A 23931-nucleotide genomic window follows, 5' to 3' on the forward strand; every position below is an offset into this window, starting at 1 on the left:
GGACTGAAGATGCGTCATGAAAATATGAAGGTGGTCGTCGAAAATCATCGTTGCTCACGGTTGCTGACAGCCAACGGACTCTTGAACTGGATGAAGGTTGGCGACACCAATCAAATAGAACAGTCAAGATGGAAGTCATTGATTAAAGCTGCCAAGCCCAACACGAAGAAGATCCTGGCATATCTCGGGATCAAGCCATCTTCGACTCCTAGCTCGTCGAAGCCGGAGGTCTAGTTGCATGCCTCCTTGTTTCTTTGTGTTTCTTTTGTTCTTGTCGCCATTTTAGTCTTGGCGACAATTACCCTCTTAGTCCCCACTGGAGAACTTTCTTTTGTAATGTCTGTGTAAATTTTCTAGCAAGTAATGAAATTGCCCTTCGTGCTTTTCATTGATCCTGGGCCTTTCTTTTCCAGTTAATATTTGATAATTACTCGACCCCTCCTTGTTCTGCTGCTGCTTCACCTGCATCCTCCTTCTCGAAGAAAGTACTAGTCGACCATAATCTCCTCGAGAGTTCATCAAGCGGACATGTGTCGAAAGATTTGCAAGAACTTCGACAACAACTTCAATCTATGAAGAAACAAACTTTGGCCATGATGGAACAGTCTCGGAAAGCATCTGAACGAGAACAACTTGCTTTTCAGCAAGCCCAAGAGGCTATGGCTGCCAAGGATGCTGCTGTCTTAGAAGCGAAAGGAGCCACAACCCGAGAAAATAGTATGCTCGAGCTGATGCTGGAGGCTAGCACAGATATGTTGGGTACGTTTTTGCGATCTCATGATGCTTTCTCCTTATTTTGCCGTTCCTTCCTTCAAGTCTTTTACCTTGGTGCTTAATAGGCTCGGTTCTTGATACTGCTGCCGAAGATCAAAGGGAAACGAGAGAACAAATCGTCTTATCGATCTCTCCCTTAACCATGGTTGTTTGTTCTGGGCCACTCCTGAACGAACCCAACAAATTGTTAGGTTTCAAGACCGTGCTTGCCAGGTGCGCGAATTCCTCCGTTTTTGCACGACGACGTTAACCCTTGTCTATAGGAACTTATTTCCTCGGAATGAAATTCCCAAGACTCTTCCTGAATTATTAGAGGTGTTCAGAGACGCTCCCCGCATCCATAACTTTGTGCGGGCTCAACTCACTGCTGGAGCGAGATTTGCCATGATTATGATAAACATCTGTTATCCAAAGTTGGACCTGACGAAGATTGTTGCTTGGTTGCCCGGCCAAAAAACGCGTCGGAAAAATGATATTGACTCAATCGATGCGATGGTAGCTCCTGTGGCCGAATCGATGATAGATGAACTTCATCGGATGGACTCGGAGTTTTTTACCAAGGGTTCTTATGCTTGAACATAAAACGACCCGGGGATTGTCCGTAGATACTATCTTGGGTTTTAATTGACTTGTATTATATTGGAAACCTTGTATCTCACTCTTTTTGTTTTCCCTCCTCATTTTTGTATTTCCGAAGGAACTTTCTTGTATATTGTCGAGGCCCTCTATGTTGTTGAAGCCCCCGAGCCTAACTGGGCGAAGGTTGTGCTATTTTTCCCTCCTTGAAATTTATCTTTTCTGTAATAAGACATCTTTGTTTCTCCCTTAAATGAATTGCCAATCTTCGAGTATCTTTGATGTCGAGGTTCTGTATTTATATTGCGAGGTTCTTAGACCAAAGCATTTTCGGTTTTTGATGTGTACGCTATATTTATGATTGCTGGCTTCCGATTTTTATATTTGGCGAGGTAGTAATGTACCAAGGCGAAATATTTCGATGAATCTATATTGTATGTATTTTGAGACTTAGGCGTTTTAGCCCCCGAGCGTGTCGAAAAAATAAGAAGTATATCTCCACTATCTTTATTATATTGCAGCACCACGAGCCCGCCTCATTAAAAACCTTTCCCGGCCCCACTCGGTGCCCCGAAAAAGGAAAAGAGTGCGTCCGAAAACTCGTGGGCGTTTCGAGTACATTGAAGTTTTACAAGGACTATCTTTTAGCTCTAGGCGTAGAACCGCCCGAGTTGCGCCACGTTCCGGGGTTTTGCTCCTCCACCCTGTCTTCTTGTCCTTTATCCTGTATGCTCCTCCTCCAATTACTTCTGTGACGATATAGGGACCAAGCCATGGTGACTCGAGTTTTTCATGACTTTTTTGCGTGAGCCGAAGAACTAAGTCTCCCACTTGAAAAGATCTTGGCCGTAAACGTCGACTGTGGTAATTCTTCAAGTCCTGTTGATATTTGGTGACCCTTGATAATACTTCGTCTCGAGCTTCGTCGAGTGCGTCGACATCGTCTTCCAATGCTGTCCTTGAAGCTTCTTCATCATATGCTGTGACTCTAGGGGAGTCATGCTCTATTTCTATTGGAAGTACTGCCTCCGCGCCATGGACCGGAAAGAACGGTGTTTCTTGTGTCGTCTGTATTTGGTGTTGTTCGGATGCTCCACAACACACTTGGTAGTTCTTCGGAGCCGGGTATGTCGAGCTTTTTCTAGCGGTCCCAACGGACGTTTCTTGATGCCATTGCGGATAATGCCATTGGCCTTCTCGACCTGCCCGTTGGTTTGAGGATGTGCAAGCGACGCAAAGTGCAGCTTGATACCTACTTCTTTGCAGTAATCTTTGAATTCGTTGGATGTAAAGTTACTGCCATTGTCCGTGACGATGCTGTGAGGCACTCCAAATCTGAAGACGAGGCCTTTTATGAATTTTACTGCGGATGCTCCATCTGGTGAATTTATCGGCTTTGCTTCTATCCACTTTGTAAATTTGTCGACAGCTACTAGCATATACTCCTTTCCTCCTGGCCATGATTTGTGTAACTTGCCTACCATGTCGAGTCCCCATTGTGCAAAGGGCCACGACAAAGGTATTGGTGCTAGTTCCGCTGCTGGAGAGTGAGGTTTTGCGGCGAACCTTTGACACGCATCGCAAGTCCTTACTATTTCTTTGGCGTCCTCGATTGCTGTCAACCAGTAGAATCCTGCCCGAAAAATCTTGGCTGCGATGGCTCGACTACTTGCGTGATGGCCGCATATTCCTTCGTGCACATCCTTTAGAATTACTCTTCCTTCTTCGGGTGTTACACACCTTTGCAGAACACCTGAAATACTTCGCTTGTACAGTTCTCCTTTTACCACTGTGAAGGTTTTAGACCGTCGAATTACTCGCCTTGCTTCAACTGGATCGTCGGGTATTTCTTTCCTGAGGATGTATGATACATATGCTTGCATCCAAGGAACCTGTACCATCATCACAAGTTCTTGTTCTTCTTCATCCTCCGTGGTTTCGCGAGGGGTGTCGAAGTTTTTTCTTTCTTTCGCACCTTTTTTGGTTTTGTAGACCTCTCCGATATTTCTTCCCAAAACACTCCTGGCGGAACTGGGAGGCACTGCGACCCGATGTTTGCGAGGACGTCGGCTTCATCGTTGCTCAATCTACTGATGTGGTTTACCTCGCATCCATCAAATAGCTTTTCGAGTTCATTGTATACCTCCTTGTATGCGACCATGCTATCATTGACTCGCATCACATTGATTCATAACTTGCTGGGCCACTAATTGTGAGTCGCCAAAGATTTTAAGTCGAGTTGCGCCGCATGCCTTCGCCATCTTCATCCCATGTATGAGGGCTTCATATTCTGCTTCATTGTTAGACGCGTTAGGGAACGTCATCCGAAGGATATACTTCAATTTGTCGCCTTCAGGTGATATAAGTATGACTCCTGCTCCAGCTCCTTCTACTCTTTTGGACCCGTTGATACGTCCAATTTGCATCACTATTTTATATCATAATTTGCTGTTATTCATTGATATATTTCGTATTGGGACACAATACTTATGTTATTTCATCTATTTTGCATGTTTCATCATTATTGGAGGATCAAGCACCGGAGCCAGGATTCTGCTGGAAAAAGCACCGTCAGAAGGCAATATTTCGGAAGATCACCTGTGGAAGCAAATTATACCAAAAATCCTATTTTTCAAGATGACGGAGGAAGCCAGAAGGAGGAGCCAGGAGGAGCCAGGGTGGGCCCACACCATAGGGCGGCGCGGCCCAGGCCCTGGCCGCGCCGCCATGTGGTCTGGGGGGCCCACGACCCCTTTCGCCTCCTTTTCTTCGCGAAATCCTTCGTCCCGAAAACCTAAGCCAGAAGGGGTACCTCACGAAGAGTTACAGCCGCCTCTGCGGGGCGGAGAACACCGAGAGAGAAAGAGCTCTCCGGCGGGCAGGAATCCGCCGGGGAAATTCCCTCCGGGAGGGGGAAATCGACGCCATCGTCACCGACGTCAAGCTGGACATCATCACCATCACCATCATCATCATCTCCACCATCATCACCGCCGTCATCACCGCTGGACACCGTCACCACCGTAGCAATTTGGGTTTGATCTTGATTGTTTGATAGGGGAAACTCTCCCGGTATCGATCTATACTTGTTGTTGATGCTATTGAGTGAAACCATTGAACCAAGTTTATGTTCAGATTGTTATTCATCATCATATCACCTCTGATCATGTTCCATATGATGTCTCGTGAGTAGTTCGTTTAGTTCTTGAGGACATGGGTGAAGTCTAAATGTTAGTAGTGAACTATGGTTGAGTAATATTCAATGGTGTGATATTTAAGTTGTGGTGTTATTCTTCTAGTGGTGTCATGTGAACGTCGACTACATGACACTTCACCATTTATGGGCCTAGGGGAATGCATCTTGTATTCGTTTGCTAATTGCGGGGTTGCCGGAGTGACGAAACCTAAACCCCGTTGGTATATCGATGCGGGAGGGATCGCAGGATCTCGGAGTTTAAGGCTGTGGTTAGATTTATTCTTAATTACTTTCTTGTAGTTGCGGATGCTTGCAAGGGGTATAATCACAAGTATGTATTTAGTCCTAGGAAGGGCGGTACATTAGCATAGGTTCACCCACACAACACTTATCATAACAATGAAGATTATTTAGCCGTATGTAGCGAAAGCACTAGACTAAAATCCCATGAGTCCTCGAGAACGTTTGGTTATTATAAGTAAACAAACCGGCTTGTCCTTTGTGCTACAAAGGATTGGGCCACTCGCTGCAATTATTTCTCTCGCATTTTACTTACTCGTACTTATTTCATCTCGTTACATCAAAACCCCCGAATACTTGTACTGTGAGCATTTACGAGTGAAACCTTCATCGAAACTGTTTGCCAACACCTTCTCGCTCCTCGTTGGGATCGACATTCTTACTTATCGAAGATACTACGATACACCCCCTATACTTGTGGGTCATCAAGACTATTTTCTCGGCGCCGTTGCCGGGGAGTGAAGTGCTATTGGTAAGTGGAATTGGTAAGGAAAACCTTCATTGTTGTGCTGATTTTATTTCTACCTGCTGCCATAAGTCATTATGGAGAGCTCTTCTCTTCAATTTCTATTTGGGAAATCTACTACTACTGCAACGGTAGTAGATGAGGCGCCAGTGAGGAAGTGATACCATATAAAATACCTATGAAAATTATTGAACGTGTTATGGATAACCGCTATGAAGGGGATGGAACTGTCCACCCCGGTGATCATTTACTTGTTTTTGCATGAATTATGCGGGTTATTCAAATGTGCAGGTATTTCTATGGATGAAGTGAGGAAGAAATTATTCTCTTTATCGCTGTCCGGTAAGGCGGCGCATTGGTATAAATTACTCGGATAATGGGGATTCTCTTGAATGGAATGATATTGTGCCCCGGTTTTATTCTAAGTTCTATCCTCCAAGTGAAATTCATAAGGATCGGAATCGCATATATAATTTTTGGCCTCATGATGGAGAGAGTATTGCCCAAGCTTGGGGAGATTGAAGTCTTTAATGCTCAAATGCCCCATTCATGAGCTTCCCGGTAATGTTATTATTGATAATTTCTATGCAAGACTTTCTTTTCAAGACAAGACCTTGCTGGATACTTCTTGTTCTGGATCATTTACACGCAACAAAGAAGAGTTTAAAAGAGACCTTCTTGATCGGATCCAAGAAAATACTGAAGGTTGGGAGAACGACAAGGATAGAGAATCAGGTATAATTTATGATTATAAATGCATTGAAGCTTTTATGGATACTTGATTTATTTCGTAATATGAGTGCTACATATGGTCTTGATTCCCAAGTTGCTGTAAATCTTTATAAAGCTTTTGCCTCTCATTATGAATTGCCTAAGAAGAATTTTGATAAGTATCATGAACCATATAAAGATAAAATAGATTCATCTATTAATAAGTGTGTTGTAATTGAAACTGCTGATCATGTTATTCCTGAAGCTTATATTGAAAAAACTCCTTTTCCTGCTAAAATGAAAGAGTACTCTGTTATAAATAGTGCGGTTCATAAAAGTGAAAAGAAACCTAGAGAACCTGAAGAACAAATAAAAGTTGAACCTCTTTGTTGCAATAGTTAAAGATCTTGTGACTGAAAATGTTGAAGATGGTCATATTATTTTCGGTGAAGATGCTTCTAATATTGTTTCACATCCTAATAAACCCAAACAAGCTAGTGTTCCTATGCTATCTGTTAAAATTGGTGATCATTGCTATTATGGTTTATGTGATATTGGTGCAAGTGTTAGTGCTATACCTTATGAGCTTTACACGGAGATTATGCACGAAATTGATTCTTGTGAACTTGAAGATATTGATGTGGTTATTCAGCTGGCTAATAGAGAAACTATTTCACCAATTGGTATTGTCCGAGATGTGGAAGTTTTATGCGGTAAGATTAAATATCCTGCTGACTTTTTGGTACTTGGTTCTGTCGCTAGTGATTATTGTCCTATTATTTTTGGTAGACCTTTTCTAAATACTTGTGGAGCTATTATAGATTGCAAGAAAGAGAAAATTTTGACTAAATTTGCTGGTGAATCTTATGAGTTTAACTTCTCTAAATTTACTAAAACTCCTTATAAAGCTGATTTGCCTAGTAATGATTTTAAAATGGAGCGAGTGTGCATCTATTGTTCTTGTTCCTAACAATCCTTTGCGAGCAACATTTGGAGGATAGTGAGAGCGAAATTTTTAGGAAAGAAAGAGATGAACTTGAGGAAATTTTTCTTCGCCAACCTATTCTCAAGCATGATTTACCGGTGGAAGATTTGGGTACAACACCGCCACCAAAGGAAGATCCTGTTTTTGATTTAAAGCCTTTACCTGATGATCTTAAATATGCTCATATTGATGATAAGAAAATATATCCTGTTATTATTAGTTCTAATCTTATAGAGTTTGAAGAAGAAAGATTATTGCAAATATTGAAGAAACACCGAGGAGCTATTGGCTACACTCTTGATGATTTGAAGGGGATTTCTCCATCTATTTGCCAACATGCTATTAATATGGAAGATGATGCAAAGCTCGTTGTTGAACCTCGGCGTCGTCTAATTCCGAAGATGAAGGAAGTGGTAAGGAATGAGGTATTACGACTTCTTGAAGCTGGTATTATATATCCTATTGCTGATAGTAGATGGGTTAGTCCCGTACATTGCGTTCCCAAGAAAGGAGGTATGACTCGTTGTGCCTAATGATAATGATGAGCTCATTCCTCAAAGAGTGGTTGTAGGGTATAGAATGTGCATTGATTTTCGAAAAGTTAATAAAGTTACTAAGAAAGATCATTACCCTTTACCATTTATTGATCAAATGCTAGAAAGATTGTCTAAAAATACTCATTTTTGCTTTCTTGATGGTTATTACGGATTTTCACAAATTGCTTGTTAAAGCTAAAGATCAAGAGAAAACCACCTTTACTTGTCCCTATGGAACTTATGCTTATAGACGTATGCCTTTTGGTTTATGTAATGCTCCTCGCTACTTTTCAAAGATGCATGTCTGCTATTTTTCATGGTTTTTGTGAAAGTATTGTAGAGGTATTCATGGATGATTTTTCCGTTTATGGGAATTCTTTTGATAGTTGCTTGCGAAACCTTGATAAAGTTTTGCGGAGATGTGAAGAAACTAACCTTGTTCTTAATTGGGAGAAATGCCACTTTATGGTTAATGAAGGAATTGTATTGGGACATAAAATTTCTGAGAGAGGTATTGAAGTTGATAGAGCTAAAGTTGAAGCAATTGAGAAGATGCCCTATCCGAGGGATGTTAAAGGTATTCGTAGTGTTCTTGGTCATGCTTGGGTTTTATAGGAGGTTTATTAAAGATTTCTCCAAGATTTCAAAGCCTCTTACTAATCTTCTTCAAAAAGATGTACCATTTGTTTTTGATGATGATTGTAAGGAAGCTTTTGAAACTCTTAAGAAAGCCTTAACAACTGCTCCTATAGTTGAACCTCCTGATTGGAATTTACCATTTGAAATTATGTGTGATGCTAGTGATTTTGCTGTAGGCGATGTTCTTGGACAACGAGTAGATAAAAAACTGAATGTTATTCATTATGCTAGTAAAACTCTTGATGCTGCTCAAAGAAATTATGCTACAACTGAAAAGGAATTATTAGCTGTAGTCTTTGCTTGTGATAAATTTAGATCTTATATCGTTGATTCAAAAGTTACTATTCATACTGATCATGCTGCAATTAGATACCTAATGACAAAGAAAGATGCTAAGCCGAGGCTTATTAGATGGGTACTTCTTTTGCAAGAATTTGATTTACATATTGTAGATAGGAAAGGTGCTGGATAATCCTGTTGTCGATAATTTTTCTAGATTGGAAAATATTGCTTATGATCCCGTTCTCGTTAATGATAGTTTTCCAAATGAACAATTGGCCGTGATAAAGGTGAGCTCGCGAGACGAGTCCTTGGTATGCTGATTATGCTAACTTTATTGTTTCCAAGTACTTGCCTCCAACCTTTTCAGCTCAGCAAAGGAGGAAATTCTTTTATGATTTGAGGCATTATTTCGGGATGACCCACACTTATATAAAGAAGGAGTGGATGGTATTATGCGAAGATGTGTTCCCGAATATGAACAACAAGAGATATTGAGTAAATGTCATGGCAGTGCTTATGGAGGACATCACGCCGGAGAAAGAACCGCGCAAAAAGTTCTACAATCAGGTTTTTATTGGCCAACTCTCTTCAAGGATGCGAGAAAGTTTATTCTATCTTGTGATGAATGCCAAAGGGTTGGTAATATCTCCAGACGCAATGAAATGCCTATGAATTATACTCTTGTTATTGAACCATTTGATTGTTGGGGATTTGACTTCATGGGACCTTTTCCGTCTTCAGAAGGTAACACTCATATACTTGTTGCTGTTGATTATGTTACTAAATGGGTAGAAGCCATACCTACAAAAAGTGCTGATGGTGAGACCTCTTTAAAAATGCTTTTAGATATTATTTTTCCTAGATTTGGAGTACCTAGATATATTATGACTGATGGAGGCTCTCATTTTATTCATGGAGGTTTTAGAAAAACTCTTGCTAGGTATGGTATTAATCATAGAATTGCTTCCGCTTATCATCCTCAAACCAGGTGGTCAAGTAGAATTATCGAATAGAGAAATTAAATCTATTTTGGGAAAGACTGTTAATAAAACTAGAAAGAATTGGGCTAGTAAATTGAAGGATGCACTGTGGGCTTATAGAACTGCTTATAAAAATCCCATGGGAATGTCACCTTATAAAATGGTTTACGGAAAAGCTTGTCATTTACCTTTAGAGCTAGAACACAAAGCTTATAGGGCTGTTAGAGAATTAAATAAAGATCCTAAACTTGCCTGGTGATAAGAGGTTGCTACAATTAAGTTCTCTAGATGAATGGAGAAGTGAAGCTTATGAAAATGCTAAACTCTTTAAAGAAAAAGTTAAAAAATGGCATGATAGGAGGATCATCAAAAGAGAGTTTAATATTGGGGATAAAGTCCTATTGTATCGGTCTCGTCTCGGATTCTTTGCAGGGAAATTACTCTCGAAATGGGAAGGACCATATGTTGTCGAGGAGGTGTATCGCTCAGGAGCAATCAAGATTAGCTCTCTCCAAGGCAATGCTACGCAAGTGGTGAATGGACAAAGACTCAAGCATTATATCTCAGGTGATTCATATAATGTTGATGTTGATATTATTGAAGTGGAAACACCGGAAGCTTTCATCAAAGGAAAAATTGGCAGTCCGCCAGAACTCGACTTTGAATAGGTAACAGTACTGGTAATGAAAAGTACGCAATTTACTTTCCGAACAATATTTTCGCTGTTTTTGGAAAATATGAGAAATTACGAGTTCGAAACGGAGTGGAAAGGACGCACGAGGGCGTGGCACCATAGGCCGGCGCGGCCTAGCCAGGGCCCGCGCCGACCTAGGGTTTGGCCACCCCGTCGCCCCTTTCCGACTCTGGTTCGATCTGGTGCTTTCCTTTTGTCGAGAAAATTTTTGCTATATAATCCCCCGGACCCCTGGAGGTCCGTATATCGTGTTTTCGACGTGTTTTGTTTCGAGCTGTTTCTGCCAGGATCTGTTTTCAGCCTAGAAGCACCATGGCCTCCAACAACAAGGGCAAGGGGCTTTCGGAGGAAGAAGTGAAGGAGGTGCCATCAAGACAAGAGCAGCAAGCCGGAGGGAGCAAGCAAATCTTGGTGGGATCTGTTGACACTCGACGTTCTTTTTCTCATAACCTGCAGGGACCTTTACCACCCGCTCTTAGCCTCGACTCCTTCCCCATGATGGAAGAAGTTCTACGGATCACCGATGAGTTTTGTGATCAATATCGGGCTCTGAGAAGAGAAGTGGAGATACTCCAGGAGGAGAATTGCCGTCTCCGAAGATTGATTGAATACCACTCGATTCGCATCACAAGGTCGTCATCGCCAATTTCGGATAACAATGAATCTCTTCGAATCTTAGTGCAGAATTGTCAAGCTGAGAAACTGAAGTTGAAGGAGCTCATTAAGAAGCGCGGGAGGAGTTCATCACCACCATCTCCTCAGGAGTAATTCATCATCGGTATTGGCATCCCCTTGGTTTGTTCCAAGCTTGGGGGAGTGCCGCGGTATCACATTATCACTACCTTTTACTTTTATTGTCAAGTAGTGTCATATCATGAATAGGGAAGTTATCGTATAAGATGGGTTGCGTTTAGAAGTATCTCTCCTTTAGTTGTCTATGTATCCCTTGGTGTGAGTTATCGATATGGAATATTAATGAGAAGTCTTATCATTTACATATTGCACATCTTATTTTAGTTTGCAATTTCTATGATTCATCTTGTTGTTAGTATTGGTATCACTTTGGGAGCATTGAATAAATCTATTTGGTTTTGGCAAACTTAGCATTGGTCAATAGCAACAACACTTTGAGGTTTAAATAGAAAAGAGAAATACATGTAGATGTTTCATTGTCTTTCTTGTTAGCTCATAGCTTATTATTCGAAGTTAAGATTGTTTGTGCTTACAAGGAAGATGCATGATTGTTTCTATCATATGTATATTTGTTTGTTTCCCTCGACTCTCATGCTTGCTAATTAACCTTGCTAGCCAAAGACCTGTATCGAGAGGGAATACTTCTCGTGCATCCAAACCTTAGCCCAAACCTATGTCATTTGTGTCCACCATACCTACCTACTACATGGTATTTTCTCGCCATTCCAAGTAAATACTTCATGTGCTACCTTTAAACAATTCAAAACTTAGTATCTCTTATTTGTGTCAATGTTTCATAGCTCATGAGGAAGTATGTGGTGTTTTATCTTTCAATCTTGTTGGGCAATTTCCACCAATGGACTAGTGGCTTCATCCGCTTATCCAATAATTTTGCAAAAAGAGTCGGCAATGGGATTCCCGAGTCCCAAATAAATTAAACTAAATAGACACTCCTCCATGGTATGTGATTGATGGACGGCACCCGAAGGACTCGGTTAGCCATGGCTTGTGTAAGCAAAGGTTGGGGGAGTATCATCATCATCATAAAGCTAAAATAAAAAGGCACTCCTTCATGGTATGAGATTGTTGGCGGGCACCCGAGGATTCGGTTAGCCATGGTTTGTGAAAGAAAGGTTGGAAGGAGTGCCACACGAAATGAAAATATTATGGGAGCCGCTCTTAGGAGGTTGTCTGGCAAGGGGGTTAGAGTACCCGCTACCAGTCGTTGACAACAACAAACACCTCTAAAAATGTTACTTTTATTATCTCTATATGATTTCAAAACTGAAAGAGCTCTAGCACATGATTTAATCCCTGCTTCCCTCTGCGAAGGACCTGTCTTTTACTTTATGTTGAGTCAGTAAACCTATTTCTCTCCATCTCAAGCAAGCATTTGAGTAGTTGTGATCAAACCATTATATTGTGATTTGCTACATCATGTCTTTTATTCTTCCTTGTTTAGTACAAGTTTTATCTGAATGAATATAGCTTTGCAAGTTATCAATGATTATGAAGAGACCATTATGATTGAGTATGCAAGTTGTGCATTATAAACTTTAACATGAGAGAGCTGCTCAATAAATAAATATAATCTATTAATTGTTCTCTGACCAGGAACGGAGTTTGCCATCACCAATTATGATTTCTCATGCACCTTTACTTGTGATTACCTTATACTTGTTTCAATATGAGTTATAAGAGGTTGTTTACTATAATGTCCTGTGTGAATGAATATGATGCTTCTTGTCCGTATTTTATTTGTCGACTCTTCACTCCATAAACATGTGGTCATGTCTATCGAGTTCAGTTTCGCTTGGGGACAAGCGAAGTCTAAGCTTGGGGGAGTTGATACGTCCAATTTGCATCACTATTTTATATCATAATTTGCTGTTATTCATTGATATATTTCGTATTGGGACACAATACTTATGTTATTTCATCTATTTTGCATGTTTCATCATTATTGGAGGATCAAGCACCGGAGCCAGGATTCTGCTGGAAAAAGCACCGTCAGAAGGCAATATTTCGGAAGATCACCTGTGGAAGCAAATTATACCAAAAATCCTATTTTTCAAGATGACGGAGGAAGCCGAAGGAGGAGCCGGGGAGGAGCCGGGGTGGGCCCACACCATAGGGCGGCGCGGCCCGGGCCCCTGGCCGCGCCGCCATGTGGTCCGGGGGCCCACGACCCCTTTCGCCTCCTTTTCTTCGCGAAATCCTTCGTCCCGAAAACCTAAGCCGAAGGGGTACCTCACGAAGAGTTACAGCCGCCTCGCGGGGCGGAGAACACCGAGAGAGAAAGAGCTCTCCGGCGGGCGGGAATCCGCCGGGAAATTCCCTCGGAGGGGGAAATCGACGCCATCGTCACCGACGTCAAGCTGGACATCATCACCATCACCATCATCATCATCTCCACCATCATCACCGCCGTCATCACCGCTGGACACCGTCACCACCGTAGCAATTTGGGTTTGATCTTGATTGTTTGATAGGGGAAACTCTCCCGGTATCGATCTATACTTGTTGTTGATGCTATTGAGTGAAACCATTGAACCAAGTTTATGTTCAGATTGTTATTCATCATCATATCACCTCTCATCATGTTCCATATGATGTCTCGTGAGTAGTTCGTTTAGTTCTTGAGGACATGGGTGAAGTCTAAATGTTAGTAGTGAACTATGGTTGAGTAATATTCAATGGTGTGATATTTAAGTTGTGGTGTTATTCTTCTAGTGGTGTCATGTGAATGTCGACTACATGACACTTCACCATTTATGGGCCTAGGGGAATGCATCTTGTATTCGTTTGCTAATTGCGGGGTTGCCGGAGTGACAGAAACCTAAACCCCCGTTGGTATATCGATGCAGGAGGGATCGCAGGATCTCGAGTTTAAGGCTGTGGTTAGATTTATTCTTAATTACTTTCTTGTAGTTGCGGATGCTTGCAAGGGGTATAATCACAAGTATGTATTTAGTCCTAGGAAGGGCGGTACATTAGCATAGGTTCACCCACACAACACTTATCATAACAATGAAGATTATTTAGCCGTATGTAGCGAAAGCACTAGACTAAAATCCCATGAGTCCTCGAGAACGTTTGGTTATTATAAGTAAACAAACCGGCTTGTCCTTTGTGCTACAAAGGATTGGGCCACTCGCTGCAATTATTTCTCTCGCATTTTACTTACTCGTACTTATTTCATCCGTTACATCAAAACCCCCGAATACTTGTCTGTGAGCATTTACAGTGAAACCTTCATCGAAACTGTTTGCCAACACCTTCTGCTCCTCGTTGGGATCGACATTCTTACTTATCGAAGATACTACGATACACCCCCTATACTTGTGGGTCATCACCCGTCAAAATTCATGGTCCAGGTTCTCGACAGGTCTGGGGGTCCTGTGTTTTGCAGCTCCATCCACTCTGCGATGAAGTCCGGCAGAACTTGCGACTTGATTGCTTTTCTTTTTTCATACGTGATGTCCCGAGGGGAAAGTTCTATTCCCCAAAGGGAGACACGACCCATAGCTTTCGGATTGTTCGAGTATATTTGACAAAGGAGCCTCATTGACCACTATGATCGGGTGTGCCGAAAAATAGTGGCGCAATTTTCGTGTCTGTTGTGAATACTCCATATGCTAGCTTTTGGTACTGAGGGTACCTTTGTTTTGATGGCGATAAAACTTCACTGACAAAGTATACTGGCCTCTGTACTACGTGGAGTTTTCCTTCTTCTTCTCTTTCGACAACTAGCACCGTGCTTACCACTTGGGGCGTGGCTGCGATATATAGCAGGGAGAGGTTCCTTGTCCTTTGGCGCCACCAAAATTGGTGGTGTCGAGATTTTGCGCTTCAAATCCTCGAAGGCTCGTCGGCTTCCTCATTCCACTGGAATTTATCTCCTTGTTTTATCGGAGCGTAAAATGGTAACGCTTTTCTCCCAGCCCGGTGACGAATCTGCTCAAAGCTGCGACTCGCCCGATTAATCGTTGTATCTCTTTCAACTTTGTTGGCTTTCTCATTGTTACGATAGCTTGTATTTTATCGGGATTTGCTTCAATCCCTCTCGCTGAGACTAGAAATCCCAGGAGTTCTCCTGCTGGGACGCCAAAGGAGCACTTTGTTGGGTTCAACTTCAGACAAAATTTGTTGAGGTTGTCGAAAGTTTCCTTAAGATCCTCGATCAATGTTGTTCCCTTTTTTGATGTTATGACGACATCGTCGATGTATACTTGCACATTTTTTCCAATCTGTGTCGCCAAACACTTCTGCATCATCCTCTGATATGTTGCTCCCGCATTTTTCAGACCAAAGGGCATTGTTCTATAGCAAAACACGCCGTAAGGTGTGATAAACGCGGTCTTTACTTCATCTTCTTCTTTCAGCCTGATCTGGTTATAACCAGAATATGCGTCCAGGAAGGAAAGACGTTCACATCCAGCCGTGGAGTCGATAATTTGATCGATCCTCGGGAGGGGGAAGTGATCCTTTGGACAATGTTTATTGAGACACGTAAAGTCGACGCACATGCGAAGGACCTTAGTGTTTTTCTTCGGCACCATCACGGGATTTGCTACCCATGTGGCTTCTGTGAATATCTCTTTGATAAAACCAGCTTCTTGTAGTCGATTGATTTCTGACAGCATGGCTTTGCGGTTCGGTTCCGAAAAACGCCGCAAAGGTTGTTTGATTGGTCTCGCTGATGGATCCAGATTTAGGTGGTGCTCGGCAAGTTTTTCGGAACAACAAGACCAGCAGCGATCTGTTTACCTCGATCCATAGTGTTGCTTCCGGTTGACGATGTCGAAGACTTTGAACGTGCCATCGAGATCAGATCCTTACGCCTCTAGTTCCCCACAGACGGCGCCAATTGACAAGGGATTAACTTGTCAATGCCTATGGATTGTAGGCTAGGGTTTAGTTAGAAGTAGAGGGCAAGTAGATCTCGAAGGTTTCAGCCGAAAAGTACTCGACGATTATGAAAACTAGGGTTTGTGAACAATGATTCGATGCCTTTCTCGTCCCTCGACTCCCCTTTATATACGAGGTGGAGCCGAGGGTTTCGTTTCGTACAAGTTACGGAGTCCGGGACGGTTTCTAACTCGTCCCGCCAAATTTACAAACAACACTTCCTATTACAATTCTACTTCCCTTAATATATCTTGGGCTCTCGAACCTTCTTATTCTTCGGGTAGTGGGCCTTCATTAAACCCCGGGTACTACCTTTGGCAGGCCCATTTGGGATGCCTATGTCATCCATCTCACCCAGGATCTGCCAAATTCTAGACTGCAACAGGTTCTTAGCCCAGTCAAAGTCCTCTGGAGTAAGAAGCATGGCTGTAAAGAAGTCAGCCCAGTGAGCAGGCACAGTAACTGTGTTTACCACAGTCCCATCAGGCTTAAAAAAAGATGACCAGGCAGTTGTACCTTCCTTGGAGAAATAAAAGGAAGTCCTGTTAGAGGGATGATTGGCACCTAGCTGTATCACAAGATCAATTAGTAGATCAGGCAGGAGAGCCATGCCAACTTGCAGATTGTGATGCTGAAGAACAGGAGGGACACCATTCACTGAGTCATCAGAGTCATCAGACAAAGTGTTAGCAGAGCTGATAGTAACAGTAAGGTCACTGTGAATCTCCTCCACTTGCATCATATCATCATATGCTGCAGGAGCTTGCTGTGGAAAATTTGGTGTTGCCAAAGCAAAGACCACATGTGGCTGGCCATTATTTTGTATGACAGGGTTCAGAAGGTCATTTAGCTCAAGAAAGTCAGCTTCATCCAGATGGTGAGGGTCATTATTTAAGTCAATATCAATATTATGTGGTACAGCATTGAGATCAACATCTATCCCAAGAAATTTAAGATTCTGTCCAATGAAATTCAGGTGGGCACCAACATTGCCATTTTGGTCATGGGCCTGAGGTGGAGCAGGTTGCCAATTAGGCCAGGCATTATTGGCTTGTTGGGCTGGTGTAGCAGCAGCATCTGCATGGGCAGGCATCTGGAAGGCCACATTTGGCATAGGATGAGGGGTGGAACCATCAGCTGGTGGTTGATCCTTATCAGCAGGTAAAGCACCCAACAACTTCTGACTAAGAATGAAAACAGGGACAGACCAGGACTCAGCAGCACATTCATTTCCAGTTGAAATTACACAGGAATGCGGAATGTGATGCAGATCAACAACTCTTATTTTAGCAACTAAAGCACCATAGGTGCTAATCTCCTTATCCCAAGAAATTAGGGCCCCAAAATCTTTGACAGCCCCCCTCTAATATGTTCATCTGCCCAATAATCTGAAGGAAAGGCTAAAAGCATAATCCAGCACTCATGGTTATAGGAAAAGGCACGATGATTTAAACCACGGTTATGCTCAACAAAACTGATTTCGCGACCCTGGAACTGGTGTGGACTATTGCTAACGAGCCAGTCTCTGTCAGAAATCGAGCTAACCCTTACATAAGCAGAGACAAGAGGGCATCTCTGAGTGATGTCCAAAGTGAAGCGCAACTCCTCCTCAATGAAGGCTCTGAGAAATAACCTGGTTGCCACGAACGGCTGGTTAGCAGGGGGCCCTGGAGTGATGGTGGCGATGGCGAGGTCTTCGTGCTTGGCGGAGACCGGACTTGCGACGTGATAGTGGCTCTGCTGCGGCCGATGCGGGACCTCCAGGATCTCGAAGTGGCCGGGGACGAACGGAGACGGATCCACCGGGAAGTTGGCCATCTCTGGTTGGCGCAATGCGGCGGTGGCAGGTGGCGGGGTCGGCGAGGTGCTACAGTGTGTCAGAGTGGCAGGAGCAGCAGGGGTTTTCCAGGGAGGTGAAGCGACAACACCGAGACTGAGGAAGGAAAATGAGAAATGCCAGGTTTTTCTTCCTTTGACTCCTTGTCAACAGGTCGCCTAGCAGATCCAAGCGTCAAAAGCAGTGACATGTCATCAACGGATGGCTGAGATTCCTCCATAGGGTAAGGAATATTAAGATCCAAAGGGGGTAATAAAGAAGTTTCTTTTTCGCGCTGATTAACTACCTTAGGGATCCAGATATTGTTCAAAGATGTACGACAATCCTTTTAATATGTCCAGATTTATTGCAACCGTGGCATCTGATTTTATTCCAGCAATTACGGCGCAGGTGGCCGTGTTGAAGACAATGGGGACAGAAGCGCGGGCCCTGGGCTGGTTGGGCTGGCAGTTGAAGCCTATCGAAAGCAGACGTGCGATCTTGTTCCTGTGGAAATTGCAGTCGGTCGAAAGCAGAGACACGCTGTTGGGCCGCATCCGAAGATTCTGGTTCCTGAAGCCTATCAAAGGCCGAGACACGCTGCTGAGCTGTGCTAGTTGGCACTGGTATACGAGTCGTAGCAGCTGGGCCCTGCTCAATTTGAAATCCTGAATTCGCGCCTTCTGTTCCAACGGAAGCATGCAAACGGTTAAAAACCGAATTGATGGGGACCGCATAAACTTGATTAGCAGAATTAGGGCTCCAGAAGATTTGTCCCAATAATTCCTCCGATGGCTTGGCCGCGATCAGCGCCTTTATTTCTTGTATGTGTCCATCCTTCGAGAGAATCCAAAACGGAGGTAACAGGCTGATCATCAATACCAAAACGAGAGGAGCGCAAAATCTGCTGCAAATCAAACCCAGCAAGAATGGCTTCTGAAAGTGATTCTTTTTCTTGAACAGATAGACAATGCAAGAATGAGAGTCTTGGAGGCTGAACAGCATGAGAAGGTCTGGGTGCTGTTCTTCCAAGGGAACTGAATTTGCTCCAGTCAAAGGCTGGCTGACAGCTGCAGCATAAGATTTTCTGCCAACGACTGTCCAGGACTTATGTTCTTCTTGTTCCCAAAGACGAAATTCTCGAACAAAATTTGGACCTCCATTACCCCATAGGAGAAAGAAAACATCAAAATCCTTGCACTTAAAATGTCGGAGGCTGTTAACAAAGAAACCCACTTGCTTACTGCAGACTGAAAATCTGAATGTTCTGTCACGCAGATGAGAGACCCTGAAATCCTGCGGAATACCACCCAGCCACGCTTGTAGGAACAGAGCAACCATGGCTGCGTCAAGACGATACTTCGAACGACCAAAGGAAGCCACGAGGAAGAATTCTTGACGACTGTGGGATGTCGAGAAGGCTACTGGGCAGTGGAACAAATTCCAAATCTGTTTCTGCAGGTTAATACCAGGACGAAGATCCAGAGCAGGGCCAAGCTGAGGCTCCTCCATTGATCGCACAACAGGCTGATCTTGTGAAAAGATCTTGACACGATGGCATGGCAGCGAGATCTCAGAACCCAGAGTAATCACTTCCCCGGAGTTGAGAAAACGGGCGTCAACCAAAAGCCCCTCACGATCCATGAGGGCAAGCCGCCTGGCATGCGGACGAAAGTAGAGAAAGCCAGAATCGGAGTCCACAGAGAGAGGACGCTTGGAGAGGAAAGAGCAGTATTTTACCTGCCAACGAGATGGCGTACCCTCCATTGTGCTCATGGAGAGAGGGGAGGCACGGTCACGGCAAGGAGACGCCGGATCACCGGCGATCGCCGATCGGAGAGATCTCAGATCTCATCGGCCGCCACGAGAGCGTCATGGATGATTGATTTTTCATCCACAACTTCCCCGAACCAAATCTATGTAATTTAGATGTTTTTATACAATGGTTGTAACCATTAATATGTCAAAATTATGTAAAAAAGAAGAAATGTTAACACAACAGACCCAAATGCTTTTTCATAATTAGAAACACAGAAGCAACTGTACACAATGCTTAAAATATGGTAATACCTCTACAACATATTAAGTGATTCTACCAAGTTAGACGACCAGAAACATCAATTGCTGCAAGTGATATAGTATTTACGGCTATGAATACAACCACATTGAAGGCATAGAACATCACAAAGGGAAACTGCCGACTTATGCGCCTCTTGGCACGCCGTTGCTGTTCATAGCAGCCGCCAACAAGAAACCGCATTACACCTGCCAGCGATCCAGGTGTTGCAAGGCTTGCAAGCAATGTCATCAATATGTACAACCCATAATAGATTAGCTGAGACAATGCAATCTTCATAGGATTCTTCTTGCTCATCACAGCGACAATAGCCGCAAAGAAGGCTAACATCATGCTGTTCAGTGCCAGCCAAAGAAAGTGCATTGAGATCATGAAGCCTATCCATGAACGGTGTGATCGCGAAGCTCTCCCATAGATCAACAATATCGTTGCAACCACGGAAGTGGTCACTGCAATGGTGTCCAGGACTAGGAAGGCATTGTACAAACGATCCCCACTGAGATTTGCCTTCCCATCAGATCCATATGATCCAGGCACGTTGAATGCCGCTGAGAAGGCGACTGTCGCCACGAGTGTGGAGACAATCGCGAGATTTTTTGATGTTGACTCTCGCCATTTCATGATATCCTGACCCTTCCATTTCTCTATATGGTCTTGCCTCTCTGGCCTGAATTGTGCTCCAGAAACATAGAGTTTCACTACTAGCCTTACCTGTATATTCATATAGACATGTCTGTATGAATCTCTTATATAATTTTCCTTTTGCTGTAGTAATAATTTATTGAAAAAAATCTAACAGTAAGTATTTTGTTTGAGCTACTTGACAACATTGCTCTCTCTGCCCATTCGCAAAAAAAACATTGCTCTCTCTGCCCTGCTGCATCGACATAATGCACACACTGAAATACTTTTTAGATAGACCACAAATGCTTGACACTGCAGGAAAATAATTGAAAGATAAGAATACCATAATGTAAGATGGAGACGATAATTACCATTGAGTAGAAACCCGTTGAATCCTCTATGAGGTCAGCTGGAGTCTTGCCATCATTGTTCATAATGTGGGAATGCACCTTCTTAGATGCTAACAGCTTAGAGATAACTTTGTGTTCCTTTGCCACCACAGCCAGATGAAGCGGTGTATTTCCTTCCCTGTCTTGCTTGTTCAAAAGATGCTCCAGCATTTTGTTTTTTGTAGCATAAGAAATGATGGTAGAGCGGCCCTTGATGGCTGCAGCATGCAGGAAGCTTCTGCCTTGGTTATCACGAATGTCTGCACAAGCGGGGTACAATCGTAGCAACAATCGAACGGCGCCTACATGGCCCATCAGCGATGCGGCATGAAGAGCTGAGATGCCATCAGTGTCCTGCATATATGCAGTGCTGGGCGATGAATGTGTTAAGAGCACTTCAATGATAGAACAATCGCCGTCAGATGCAGCAAAATGCAGTGGACTGCTCTTGTTTATGTCGACTTTGCTGGCGAGAGCTGGCCTCCATTTCAAGAGCAAAGCAACCATCTCTGCACATAATGGAGCCTTTTGTTATGCTGCTATGGTTGGAGAACACTCTTAAACTGTTGCAAAATGAAAAGAAAACAATCCATCTAGCCCTCTCTGGATCAAATTATTTTTCAAGGAATATATTAATTTAATTCAAGGAAAATTCGAAGGAACTATAACAATGATACAAATTGATAACGGATTGTTTTCAAGGTGTGTTCCATTTATAAGATGAGATCTCTTACAGGATTGTTTGAAAGAAATGTCATGGACCGAACAACAATGGAACTAAACATAAACCTAATAGTATTTGACTTAATTCTGGAAGGGGAGGAAGTGTTTGCTTGGAAAAAATGTCAGACGGCGCATTTACTTTGCAATTGTTGTTCATGGTTACCATTTATGTGTTATTGCATAAGGTCCAATATTTCACTGAAATTTGTGGCATTTTCAAGTCGATCAATTCATCCCTAGTACATGCATGGCCTGAATTTGTTACCTCAGGCGTGCAGTAACTTGTATGGAAACGGCACCGCAGTTTCATCTGCATGATTTGCCTCATTCTCTTTTGAATAACTAAAGTTGATATGCAAGGCACTAGAATGTTATTTTTGTTTGACCTTTCTGTATGTGTGAACATGTGCCACATCACCAAGAATGGTCAACCTCCAACCAATATGTATTTCAACAAAATTGTCCATTCATTGACGTGTCTACATGTCCACGTCAGTTCCCTTCCTCCAGTTTGACCACATATCTGTTCTACTCCTAGGAAGAGTGAAATTAGGAAGAGCAGTAAAACGAACCTGAACTTTGAAGAACAGCGGCATGCAAAGCGTTCTGCAAGTTCGGCCCGGCAGCGGACGCATCACAGCACGAGACGATGATCGCTCTGACGGCGTCCACTGACCTGCTAATCACCGCCAGGTACAGAGCCGACACGCCGGCGCCGTCTGTCTCTGCGGCCAGCTCCGGCGCCAGCTTCACGAGCCTTTCCACCACCGCGCGGTGGCCGTGCCTCGCGGCCAGGTGCAGTGCCGTGTCCCCGGCGTCGTTCTTGCCGCATAGGATCCCGCGGAGCGCGTCCTCCTCCACGTTGGCCCGTGCCACCCGGACGATTGTTTCCACGGCGTCGGCGTGGCCCGCACTCGCCGCACTGTGCAGCGGCGTGTCCAGCGCTCTGTTCGTGGCGGAGAGGAGAGGGAGCTGTCGTGGTAGCAGAGCTCCGCGATCAGGCCGCCATGGCCCTGCTCGGCGGCGATGTGGAGAACCGTGTTTCGCTCTCCGGTGAGCTCCTGAACCGTACATCGTCCATGGTGACCAGCTGAAAAGATGTGTATGCTTTCATCATTCACTAACAAGATTTGCTCGTAATACAGTAAATATTCCGACTCCATATACGAGAGGTATAATCTTTTCTACTAGTTTCTACCATCATATTGAGCTGAAATTAATTTACACTGCAAAATGATTAGATAAGGGTAGAAGCAATGCTTGAGACAACTGACGGCGCATACGACGGCGAGTGGGTAGGGAGATGCTGCTCCAGCACGGCGGTACCGGCCGCGGCAACCGCGCTTGCGGCCTCGGCCGCCTGGCCGGCTACCTGGACCAGCCATGGGTTCTCTCGCGGAGGTTGAGAGAGAGAGGAGGCAGGGCGGCGCTATACGGTGGAGGTTGTGCGGTATCTATGGTTTGTTTGGAGGAGACGAAGCAGCTCAGCGCGTGCCCCTCTTTATACGCCGGAGGTAGCCCAGGGGCGCGACAAGCTTGGCAACAACATTTATTTCTCATTGGCAGAGGTGGGCGGAGCAGCCGAGGCATCGTCATTAATGTGGCGCAGATTGCCGAAACGATACCTTGTCGCCAGTACTGGCTCCCTGCTGAGAAGACGCATCGAGCTAGGACGCTGCTAGGCGGGCCCATGCAAGAAGCGCGTGGATGCGCCCGCTGACCGTGCAGCGTCACGCATCCGAGGCACATATTTGAGCCGCATTTACGTCTCGCGGACAGCCCGGTCACTATGCGTCGGGTCGCTGGGCCTGGGTGCAATCGCATTTTTTAACCGCACTGTCGTAAACAATCGTTTTGCATCCGTTTGCGTCGGGCCGAACGCCCTAATTCAAGACGTTCTTTCACAGAAGAGAAGTCGTAAAATAGATGACACAGCCAGGCTCATAGAGACAGGACACAGGCGCCTGTTGTGGGTATATTTTATGGGTGTACCGTCGACAGTGCTTAGATCCAGCGAGCCCGGGTGGCCCACAGACGGTGGTGGTGGCATATGGCCCACCGGGCGGCCCAGTTGCTGTTGATCAAGATGGCGGAAGTCCATCCCAAGAGCAAGGAGCCAGATCTAGCTCGACCTGCGCGGTAGCCGGATCTAGTACGACGTTTTAGGTAGTAGGCGGATCCTTGACGTGCACGACAATGTAATATTCCATAGTTAGGCAAGATTGTTTTCCGGCTAGGACTCTCCGTAGAAACCCTAGATCCTGGCGCCTTTATAAGATGGATCCTGAGAGTCCTAGAGGCACAACCACAACTAATTGTAATAATGCGAAAGCACCCATATAATTTCAGACAAGCAGCAATTACAGACAAGCAGCAGTAGGCCCTTCCTCCGTGCAGCGTGTTCCGAAGCTGGGTAACTCACGTACCACCGTCCCAATGGCTTTTCGCCCTTTGGCCCCCACTTCTTCCCCCCTTCGTGAAGATCCCTCCTCCAGGGTACCGTTGAATAGGCAACGACACCGCCGCTTACCCTTCTCAAACCATAGAGCTCCAATGACC

At 44.1% G+C, this 23931-nt stretch overlaps 1 pseudogene; it reads right to left on the reverse strand.

The window, feature by feature from the left end:
* Positions 1-19651: 19651 nt before the first annotated feature.
* On the reverse strand, positions 19652-22757 carry LOC124664306 (annotated as a pseudogene).
* Positions 22758-23931: the final 1174 nt, after the last annotated feature.

This window comes from Lolium rigidum, chromosome 6 (assembly GCF_022539505.1).
Source record: "Lolium rigidum isolate FL_2022 chromosome 6, APGP_CSIRO_Lrig_0.1, whole genome shotgun sequence".
NCBI lineage: Eukaryota > Viridiplantae > Streptophyta > Magnoliopsida > Poales > Poaceae > Lolium > Lolium rigidum.